The following is a 12,500-nucleotide window of genomic DNA, read 5'->3' as shown; positions in this document are numbered from 1 at the left end:
TGCTAATATATATATATATATATTTTTTTATTCATAACATGAAGCAGAGGAATAAAGATAGATGTACTCTCCTTGCTGATAACGTGCCACTATGATGTACATAAATTAAAAAGAACGATGTATTGTGACATTAGTTCATCTAACACAGGGTTTCTCAACCAGGGGGGAATTTCAGAGTTTCAGGGGGGTACTGTGACCGCAGATTGGCAGGCTCAAGCTGGCTCTAGGACCACACAAAACACACTACTGAGGGGTCACGCCGGGCTTGCTCTCCGTTAGCTTGTAGGTTTGTGTTAGTATTTTGTTGCATATTATTTGGAATGCACCTTCTGAGGCAGACAATTTTGGAAAGGGGGTGGGGAAATGACATTCTGACATATGGTGAAAGGGTGTATGGGCCAAAAAAGGGTTGAGAATTGTCTAATTTCAACAAACCTTGCTGCGACTACCTGTAAAATTATTATATGCTTAAATGATAACATACAAACTAGAAGCACATACTGAATGAAACCTGTTCCTTCATCAGAATACCAGGATTCATATTTCTCCGATTGCATTGTTATTACAACTTAGTTACTTCCAGATATTTCAGTTAAAAAGGAACCTTGATAAGTAAGCAAAATCTGCTTCTATAATATCTGTTACTTATGTAGAAATAATTTAAGAAACTTTAAAGGAATAACAAGAAACAAGTTTGCGGATTCTTTGATTTACCAACATGTAGCTCGATATTATTTGCTCTGTGGATTTTTTTTTTTTTGGGGGGGGAGGTAATTTACATCGTATCAGGCGACTGAATTTACGTATATATATGATATGGTATGTCTTGCTGTACAGGATTACATATTTAAAATTTCTAGATTATATCATAATATTGCCACTGGCTGAAATAATTGTAATGTCTAATTAACCACAACAATTACGGGACAAATGGAAATGAGCCACCTGAATATACCCAAAAACACAGCAAGTGAAATAAAAAACTAAATGGCTTTTTACAAGTTTTACGTTTTAAGATCTTGGATTATTTTTTTCTTTTATAAATCTAATTTTGGTATAAAATGGGTCCCGAATAAACAGTATTAAATCAGATTAAAGCCTAGGAATTTAGACACTAATAACAATAAATAAAAATACAAAAAGCTCTATCATATTCAAATTACTTTAATATCTACACAATTACAGAACAAGCGTAAATGCAGAAACTGCATGCAATTAAATGCAATTTATGTAAGCTTTAATGAGAAACACTTAAGTTATACTTTCTCTCACCATGTCATACATAGAAAACCCAAACCGTTGCGAATTCCAAATGACTCAAGAAATCTACAAGGTGATTCAGAAACCTATATGTACTGTTGAAGGGTATTCCACCACGCAAACACAAAAACACACATAATGTGTGTCTCTAATAGCTTATCTTTCTCAGTGCGTTTACCTGAACTAAATAATGAAGCAAATATTATTATTTATTATTATTTCAGTAGATGAAACCTATTTACACGGAACATGCACACAGGGGCCATTGACTTAAAATTCAAGCTTCCAAAGAATGTTGGTTTCATTAGATGCGAATCCGCGATATCTAAGTGGCATGACACGACACTAAACCAGCATGACTGCCCTAAATGTTTATGTTCCAGTGGAAAACATTCTTACTGCCATTAAAAGAACTTAGACTTTATGCTACTTATTGCACGAGTTCGGTTTGCTTTTGATGATGGAGGTTTCATAAGGAAACTTGATCACATTATGGACAGCCCCTAAAGCATAAGAAAACTCCTGGAAGAAACAGCTTCATTAACTTAAAATAGTTAGGCAAGATGGATATTTATATATATTCAGATAAAGACATGAATAAGTGACTTTGATGAACATATATGTTTATATATTCTTTAGTGCATATGAACATATGCTGTCATATGTACCTAGAAAATATACAAATAGGTATACAAATACGTAAACATAATACATACAAACATATATATAGATATACAATATATATATATAGATATATATATATATATATATATATATATATATATATATATATATATATATATATATATATATATAGTATATTTTATATAAAATCCAAAACGACACAGATCAGCCAAAGTGGGGATGATCCAGATAACTTGGTTTGTATGAAAATGGTCAAACCAGTTGAGAGAGAGAGAGAGAGAGAGAGAGAGAGAGAGAGAGAGAGAGAGAGAGACTAATACGTTAGGAAGTGTCCTAGCTCATGACAGGTGTGGGAAAGCATGCGGAGGGGTGTGTGTGGATGGGAGGAGGGGTGTGTGTGGATGGGAGGAGAAGTAGCGAATGGCAGCGAATCTCAGTACTACTGGAAACCAAGCTGAAACCGAGACTAGTACATAGTGCAGGTAAGGTCTTTCTTAAGACTAATCTTTCGGTAAATATTTCTTGTCTTTTTTTTTTGCGATCACCTTAACATATCGTATGTATCATTGGCCCATCAATATCTTCATCAGTATAACCTGTAACTAATATACATAGGCATTCTTATTGTCCTGAAACTCTTCTAATATTCATAACATCTTAGCCAACTTTTATCTATGTCGTGTGAGCTCGTCCGAATAAGTTTTCATAATCCTCTCCTCAGTGATCTTAAAGCAATGCATGCGTTCAAGAGTAATGTCTCATAAAACAGCATTTCTTAACCTTCCAAATACTTGAATTTTCACGTTCTATTCCCAAAATTTTGTTAAGCACCTTCTTTTAATTCATCATCTCCTGAGATCATTAACTACATGATTCTCTTTATTCCGTTTTTACAGTTTGTTCTCCTAGTTGCCCTAAAGTCCACTGCCTATGGCTATTTAGCAAAGGAGTGAAATAAAGTGTGTTTTAATTAGTTGCATCTAACACGTTGCCCATTAATTTTGTTCTTCATAACGAAGCCAAATGCAAATCATTATATATTTTATAGTTCGGAACCTTCCGCGAAATCGATGGGTTTGAAGATTGCAAGCTAGGAGTTCCTTAATTAAAAGCATGATGCAATGACCAATTTCATACTTGACTGCCCTGACCTTCTGACTGCTACACAGCAATTTCCGACAACTTATGTGTAAGTAATGTTTCTTTTATTCCCTCATTGTGTCAATTTACGTTTATCTCCATCAAATTCAACCTTTGGCAGTTCTGTAGGTGTTTATATCATGCAGCCTCTACATTTATGTTAAGCATGTTTCCATCTTTGATATTTGTCATATACATAGCAATCAAATCTTACTGAGTCGTGAAGGCTTCCTAAGTTGGTTGCTGTGAAACAAGCTGATTTTCTGTTTTCCGTGCCATCATATTATTCTTGTCCAGAACTGAAGCGCCTCCTTGACTTCAGAAAATTACTCTTTCCTTCCAGTTCTTGACACTTCAATAACCTCATCTACTGCACAGCTGCGCTTTCTCTTTCGATTTCTAGTATATCTATTCCTCAGAACGCACACATTGAAACTTTCTATCTGGACCCAAGGCACAATTAAAAAAAATATATATAAAAAAAAAAAAATATATATATATATATATATATATATATATATATATATATATATATATATATATATATATATATATATATATATATATATATATATATATATATATATATATATATATATATATATAGAAGGGTTGCATTAGTCATGATAGTGTTATCCTGACAAGAGAAACAGCTGTTTGACGTTCCTCTGACGGCATCTTCTAGTCCTCCTCAGAGCCGGGTCAAAATTTACATTCATTCAATCTACTTATTAATTTAACACGGCTGCCGTGTCTATTTGCATAAATTTCGTTGTTCTTTCCCAACTTGGAGGTGGTTTTGTTTGTAATTATCCTTCTCGCTTCTCAACCTTTTATTTGAAATCGGCAATTACAGAAAATTAAATTCTTCACTTCAGCATTAATACAATTTATTTTCAACTTTTTTACTGTGACACAAAACTTTCCGTATATTTCTAAGATATTGTTACTTACAATATAATATGTGCTAGTTTTCGAAAATGAAATTAGTAAGATACTATTTTACAGATGTGCATTATGTATATTCACAAGAAAAATTGTGTTAAAAGATATGTTTGATATCAATATTCTTTTCGGCAACTGTAATTAGTAAAAGGTAGCATTCATGCAAATTCCGACAACTTTTTTCCTTATCAGAGATGAACTAAAAGCATTCCGTCCATTCAGTAAGCAATTGCTTGTTTAATCAATGAATTATTATTGTTTTTTAATCAACTAAATCAAGCAACTGCTTATTTAAACACCGAATTATTGTTGCTTCTTTCTGATCAACTAAATCAAGCCACTGCTTTTTTAAACAATGAATTATTGTTGCTTTCTTTAATAAACTAAATCGAGCAACTGCTTATTTTAAACTGTGATTTATTGTTGTTTTTTAATCAACTAAATCAAGCAATTATAAAAACTTCAAATCAAATTCGTGAACTAAAGCCCCTTCCATGTATGAAGAAACATCTCTTACAAAAAAATTTGTTCTTACGCAGTGTGTCAAATTAGAAGGCCATCTGAATAGTAATCTCGTCAATCATTTATTTCAATTTACCCTTTACTTTTTATTCTACTAATTCTGGAATCTCTTACATCTTTCGTTTCCAAAACACCAAGTTAAATGATAGTTTTTTTATTGTCGTACGTCACTGAACCATGCATATCAAATATGTGAATGTGAATGTGTATGTGTGTGTGTATATATATATATATATATATATATATATATATATATATATATATATATATATATATATATATATATATATATATATATATATATATTTATATATTGTGTGTGTGTGTGTGTGTGTGTATGTGTGTGTGTGTGTGTATATATATGTATATATAGTGTTTATAACCTAACCTTCTTTTCCCAGCAGTTTCTATGTCTTCCTTATAACATCCATGAATTAAATAAACATGATCAAACTAAACACTGATCATCCTTCCTCCTACACTAAACTTTTCACTACTTCCTCTGTTTATCTCCACATTTCTCGCCCTTTTTTTCTTCTTATGACAAACACACGATTCAAGCAGTTCCTCTGGACTGCTTCTTCGAAGCTCATTCTTTCAACTGGACAACCTTCAAACTTCATTTTCATTAAGGAGAGTTTGCTCAACAGTCCCTTCATACCTCTTACATTCTCACCTTGGCTTTCATCGAAACTCCAGGCGCCTTCCAGATGTTTTGCACAAATCCGGATCTTTCCTAGATAGTGACCCCCATGGGTTTTCGAGGGTCGTTATCTATGACTAATATTTCTTGGGGGTCATTATCTTTATGATATTTACAGTCTTTTGTTTATGTGTTTACGGTAATCACTAACGGGCTTGTACTAAACACGTCGCAAAGGTGGATACATACCGGGTTAACTTTAACCCGTGGGGGTCACTATCTGTTATGTGACACCTCTCATCCTACCATCATGCATAATATTTACTCTCCAATACCTATACAATTCAACCGTTTCTCTTCTTCCACACCATATTATGATCCACTACCCGTTCTTCTTGGTTCTCATTCACTCTTCTAACCTTACTCCTGCTCACATTCACTCCAAAATGTCTGTTATTACAAACACTTTCAAACGTTCACTCATTCCTGACTTTGCTCTTCACTATCCCTAACCTATACTGCATCGTATGCAAACATCAACCATCCTACATTCCATTTATGACTCATTTTCTTATCCCACAACTTGGAGATGAATCTTTCACAGAAGGCTTACTAGTTTAACGAATGCCTACAGTTTGAGGAATAGAGTTTGAACTGTTAACTTTTCCCTGAACTATATATGAAGGATATCATGGAAGAGATACAGGTCTAGTGTTACAAACAGATTTCGCTGGAATGAGCGGAATACCTCTGATACACGTAAAGAGATCATGGGCGTATATTATTATTATTATTATTATTATTATTATTATTATTATTATTATTATTATTATTATTATTCAGTAGATGAAACCTATTCATATGGAACAATTCCACAGGAGCCACGGGCTTGAAATTCAAGCTTCCAAAGAATATGGTGTTCATTAGGAAGAATTAAGAGGAAGTAAAGTGAAATACAGAAAGAGGAGATCCCACTTATCAAAAAGAAAAATAATAGATTTAATAAATAGACAAACAGATAAAAAAAGTATTAAAATACAAGAAGAATAATATTAGGGTGGTAATTAGTAATTAGGGAAAAACGACAGAATCGTCGGCTTAAAAATCACTGTTTGAATAAGCAATACATATGTTTGTCTAAAGTAGACAATCACTAGATACCAAGGTCAACAGAAAATCGTTCTTGTTACCTTGGCATCAAAATTTGTATTCCCTAACTTGCTCTTTCACCTTCCTAAGGGATGGAGCATACTAGCAAGGCTCACCTAAGATTTCTCCCTGCTAACTCACGAAATCTAACGTATATTTCATTTTTCCTTTTATTATTCCTATATGGCACTTAGGGCAAAGGTAGATTTTTTTTTCTTTACGATATCTAGTTATTTACCAACCATTTTCATAATCGGCTTAGAGTGCACAGCGTGTCCTACAAAAATAGTGCCTCTGTAAAAGCACATCCAACTGAAGAACCAACATTTTGACTTGTATTTTAAGAAAGATTAATATCAAAATAGACATAAGTTTTTTATATTTTTGGCACTAAGGCGCATTTCTTGATCTTCCTTGCTTTTCCGTTTAATCGCCTTACAACCACACATTAAAAACAGATACTTCCGTTGACATCATAAAAAATAATTACAATAAAAACTCAGAACTTACTATTCAGAGACAACACAACGACATATCATTTGCCGCAGAGTTTTTTTTTTATATCTTATCATAACTTTCATTGTAATAATTCTTGAAAAGCAATCAACACGCTACCACGAAATTTTATTACTAGTAATAAAACATTCCACCATTTTTCAACAGCATACAACGATTTCGTTATTTCATGCAGCATATGAAGATACTGCTCGTGAACATTTACAGATGTATAATCTGTATCCTACACATCACATGAAATGTGAGTTGTCTTACTTTTCTCACCATTAACAACAATAAAACGATATATGTAAAAACGTTAACCAACTTTGAACAATCCTTTTTATGTTTCGAGATGAACGAAAAATTCGAAAGGAAAAAAATGAAAAATTCGAAAGGAAAAAAATTATCTTGCACATAGAACTAGGCAGTCTTACCGAGTAAGCTAGACACGGCAATCGTTCCAGTGGTTAATTGCGAAAAAGAATTGTTGCTCGTCCCTGCAATGCGGTCAGATTAGGATCATAACTCTGTTTACCAGCTCCTGTCTATCGTTACTGTTACAGTGAAATGCGAAGGTTTTGGCGCGATATACCCCAAAGGACTTGAATGTTCTAAAACCTAATTTGAAATCTAAATTTCCTTGATGAAGACTAACCCATTTTAACGTTGAAGAACCTAACCTTATAGATAAATGCAATGAGTTTGTTAATCGCTGTCATCCATATTGATGTCTATAATTGCTGTTATTCTTAGCAATAGCAGTACTAATGCTATAAACTACTACTACTACGACTACTACGGCAAATCCTAATAGTATTATTATCATTAGCGAATATTCATATACAACAAATATTACAGCAGAAACTTAAACAGAAGAAAATGGCCACAGACATTACGAGATAGCTTATAAGTCTTAATTCCAGATGACCTCAAGTTGAGGCGTTTGGTTGAAATTTACTTGCATTAACGGTAATCATAAACTCATACGACAAATGTTCCCCTAACATTTCCTGACTTAAGTTCAAAGATACCTTGAAATCTTGAAACAAGCTAACTTTTTCTATTCCTTAAGAAGCCTAAAGCAACAGTCACTAATGGCTGGACATGATTCAGTTGCAAAAGCTGGCGCCGATTCCCTTGAGCCTTCGGCTTTGTATAACAGTTAAGCTTTTCAGTTATGTCCTGACTTTAAATTCTGCATTTCTGTTACCCCCCCAGAAAACGTTGGGTGAAAATCAAATCAGAACAACTTGCAGCGCTACAACAACAACAACAGCAACGCAACATTGCAGATTCATCTGGGTTGGTGTTTGGTTCCTGAAGAGCCGTTGCATGGGAGGGCCCACTCCTCCAGAGGGGTGCATTGGTTATGAAGAACTTCGGATTATATTTCGGTGTCGTTCCTCTGCCCTGATGGATTTTGCTACCGTGACAAGTTGAGACTGATGCGATCATACGAAGGTAATTAGGGTTGAGGTTAATAATTGAGATGAAAGGCTGGCGTCCCTGCCAAAGCAAGAGAAGCCAATCTTTTCTGTATTCCCCGTAGCATAGCTCGTAGGGGATGGGACGGAAAAACAGTATAAACTTACCCCATAAATTTCTAAGAATATGCAAGAGTAAACCGACTATATTCACTACCATGGTGCGAAGCAAGTGCCATAGGAATGCCTACAAGTATCAGATAAAGTTTGCAAGACGCAGTTTGAAGCACACCTCTTTTTTCATTACGTGCTTCCATGTGCTAAACATTTTGCAGTTCTTAATTTCACATTAAATCTTTGACAAATTCCAACAAAGAGACTGGGAATGTTTGGATGTACACTGCATATGTGCTTAACTATATTCAGAAAATACTGTTACTGATTTAATGGGCAATAATTATCTACTATTAGCAACATTACATCAATGGAATAGAATTCTGGCTTTTTTTTAAATAAAGCAGTTTCATAACTTGAAAATAGACTGAAAAGTAACTGGACAAATGCAAACATTCACAAGTACAGTCCATATGTCCACGTATAATCTTTATTTTCGCGACAAAATGAGATAGTTATTTAAAGCATAAAACCTTTTATCTTTGAACACGACAAGATAATTCAATAAAATGGTAAAGGATATAATAAATATTTATAAAACAATAGGTAACCCGCTTTACAAAGTGAAAATTCCGAAATATTCTCGATAAATGAATGGCATGAATTCTTTGCATGCCTCGTAAATAGTACAAAGCACAATTCTGGTTAACATTTTAACGTAAACCTCACATGTTTCAAGTTCTCTTCAGACAGCATGGCATGAAACTGACTTACTTTCTTGAGTCTGTATGCGATGGCAAAAGTACTGCTAAAACACAATTCGAAACTGGATGATCATTTGCCTAAATTAATAAAGGTTGTAATTATTTCTCTATGAAGTTTAGTGTCCTTGTAAATATGTACCAGCTAGATAACGTAAACTGTACATTATTTCTTTCTGCTATTTCGAAGGCCAGTTGCTGTGCAAATTCAGAAAAGAAAAGTGTTAATGTTTGGAAGTGCGCCTGATAAATTAGTCATTTTAAAATAAGTGTTCCTGATTAATTCATTATTTTAAAATCAGTTAAATTACTGTATTTAAACTGCCCCTGTAGGTATTAAACATGTGATAACAGACAATGAATTAATCTTGAGACGTAATTTTACAACAAAACAAATGTTATACAGAAATGCTGTATTAAGACAAAAATAGTTGAAAAAATAATGTGTAAAATTATGGCTAAGCCGTAATTTTACACATGAAAATTATGTATAGGGGTAAAGTGCCAGAATTACTCCTCATTGGAAGGTATTCAGTTTCCATAAAATTAATATTTTCTAGAACATGAAGACAAAGTTTATGACAATGCATAATGTTAGCTATGAAACTGTAAGAAACTGCCACTGAAACAATTAGGCCATTTTTAAATGTTAGTGTCTCATGAATTACACAGTATCTTAACAACTGTAAAGTCAAAATGTCTCCAAACCTTCCTTAAAAAGAATGAGGGACGTGTCTAGGCACAGCTGACACAAAAATGACATATCCTTCATATATCTGATTAGAAACAAATCTCTGCGGGCAGAAAGCAGCAGCCATTTTGCATAAAAATCTGCCTTTTTGTAGGACCAATTATAGACTGAAAATTTTGCAATAAAAGTTACCCCATTAAGAATTAAAAACATTTAATTCTGATGAAGACAGCAGTGGTAGCCAACAAAAGTATTTCAGACTAATAAAGATAAATGTATCTAAACCCATATACGGTCTAATCTAAGCTAAATAAATCCTGCAAATTTTACCTCTAAAAATCTTTATTTCCTTTAGTCCAATATTTTTCAATAATAATGTGTTTCACTCGTACATCAAGCAAATGGCTTCATTAATTTGATATATACAAGATGGAATATGTTATCCTTTCAGCATATAATAAAACATATTTACATTGTGAACTAATGCATAAGAAATGAGTTCATATGAAACATTTCTCCTGGTAAATAAAGAATAGACTTCATATATAAGAAGTATTCAACACAAATATTCTCGTTTCCTTATAACCTATTATGTTAAACTTAAGTGACATAAAACAACAGTAAGAATGTAAGAAAAAAATTTGTTTACTAACGAAAGACTTGGGAAACGAAGCACCTTATTTTACAAGTTTTGTGACAAGAATATGAAGAGTTTAGACAAAAAAAATTAATAGGTCAGCAATCAAATTACAAAAATAAAATCGCCCAACGCGTGAGTAACTGTTAATACCGTTAAGACTGTAATTCCATTCTTTTAGCCATTGCCATAATCATATAGAAAACAAATTTAATTTCTTAAGAAGAAAATCCACAAATTCTCATTAGGGAAAGAAAAAAAACTAATTGCAAAATTTTCATATTTAAGAGAAACCAAGTCGATTTCCTCTTCATTACCTTAGTCGTATAACGCTGTTATGAAATATAAAAAAACGGGTTTCGTTGAACTAGACGGCAATGTGAAGCAATAAAGAACAAATACAACACCTTAAGAACGGATCACACAAAAGAATGACATGGAAGGCATTATGAATATGTCATCAACATCATGTCACTTTGCGATGTCAATATTTTCACAGCAGAAACAGGTGGAGTGCTGTGGAGCTTCAGAAAAACTGTGGCGAGTAGGTTTATTTTTTAAGGTCTTTATAATGACTCAGACAACAGGTTTCAGCAGATTAGCAATTATTCTCTAGAAACTGTTCTCGTAGTCCTAATTCAGGCAAGATGATTAACATAAAAGAAAAATTAAAACAAACTTAGCGTACGTACAAATAATTTTTCCTCTCTGTAACTTTAAAAGTAATTTGCATAACAGACGACATGGAAAGTTACGTTAGAAAAAAAATTAAATGCACGTGCAGGTTTGGAGATAGCTTGGTGAAAGCTGCCTGGATATGAAAAAAAAAAACCTTGGTAATGTCATTACGAATGCTGAATAGATTCACGGAGGAGAAAAAAATGTTTGGAAGAGAGAAAACAACCAATAAAAAGCAAGAATGTGTAGATAATATGATACCGGCAGGTGATAAGGAACTCACAAAATAACTTACTCAAATTTTGAAACACCTGCGCAATAGAAGCATGTGTACGTATATGCCTGTGTGTTGGACTACCATTCTACCTGTCTATGTAAGCATGCATATTATATATATATAAATATAAATATATATATATATATATATATATATATATATATATATATATATATATATATATATATATATATATATATACATATATATACTGTATATATATAAATATATATATATATATATACATATATATATATATATATATATATATATATATATATATATATATATATATATATATATATATATATATATATATATATATATATATATACACATACAGTATATAATATATATATGTATATATATACATACATATATACATACACACACATTCGTACAAACCTGTGTGTTAGTTCTTAACAAAGTAAGGTCAACATGAGAGAAGATTATTAGTACACGAGCTATCGGGACAACTATTTCCTTAAAATGACTCCATTCCTGGAGACGATGACGATGTATCAGAAATCTCTTAAACAATATTTGATGACACTAATAAAACTGGCGCAAGTAATTCCAGACACATAATGCGCAAACGCAGAACTTTAAAAGAATTTTCACATCTTTTCCCAGATGATTATTTTTTGTGACACGGTGGTGTTGAAATCACCTTTTTTACAAGTCAAGTTAGTAACATTTTATTCTTCACGAGTACCATTAAGAGTGCTCTTGTTTTTTGACAGGTACAAAAAACTTCAGGTTTGGCATCGACTCATTTTCTAACAAAATGATGCCAAGACAATGGTACATACCAAAAGTACAGGCAGCCGAATGTAAAAGTATGAAATATATTTTTTCATAAATTTTACAGGACTATATTTGTTGACGATACATGTTTCTAGAGAGAGAGAGAGAGAGAGAGAGAGAGAGAGAGAGAGAGAGAGAGAGAGAGAGAGAGAGAGAGAGAGAGAGAATTTTTATCACTTCAACAAACAAAGAAAAACAAAACATGAGGACACCTAGATATTACAGTGACTTGACTTGGCTTTTCTGTAAAACATTCCAGGCGAATAGGTATTCAAAGCCATTTGGTAAATCAACATGGCATTCAGCGTA

The 12,500-nt window shown here is 32.8% G+C and overlaps 1 long non-coding RNA gene across 3 annotated transcripts in view; it reads left to right on the top strand.

The window, feature by feature from the left end:
- The window catches only part of LOC136830186 (uncharacterized), a 471,722-nt gene that overhangs the window by 180,643 nt on the left and 278,579 nt on the right, over positions 1-12,500 (top strand). The window contains exon 3 of one of the 3 annotated variants that reach the window (XR_010850589.1): positions 8,021-10,519. The exons of 1 other annotated variant lie outside the window; for it this stretch is intronic. This is a non-coding gene — a long non-coding RNA (uncharacterized lncRNA). Of the gene's footprint in view, positions 1-8,020; positions 10,520-12,500 lie in introns of those variants that run through there. One more of the 3 variants, XR_010850591.1, reaches the window with a different exon arrangement.

The sequence above is a fragment of the Macrobrachium rosenbergii genome, chromosome 46 (assembly GCF_040412425.1).
Source record: "Macrobrachium rosenbergii isolate ZJJX-2024 chromosome 46, ASM4041242v1, whole genome shotgun sequence".
In the NCBI taxonomy this organism is placed as follows: Eukaryota; Metazoa; Arthropoda; class Malacostraca; order Decapoda; family Palaemonidae; genus Macrobrachium; species Macrobrachium rosenbergii.
This window is presented reverse-complemented; position numbering and strand designations above follow the sequence as displayed.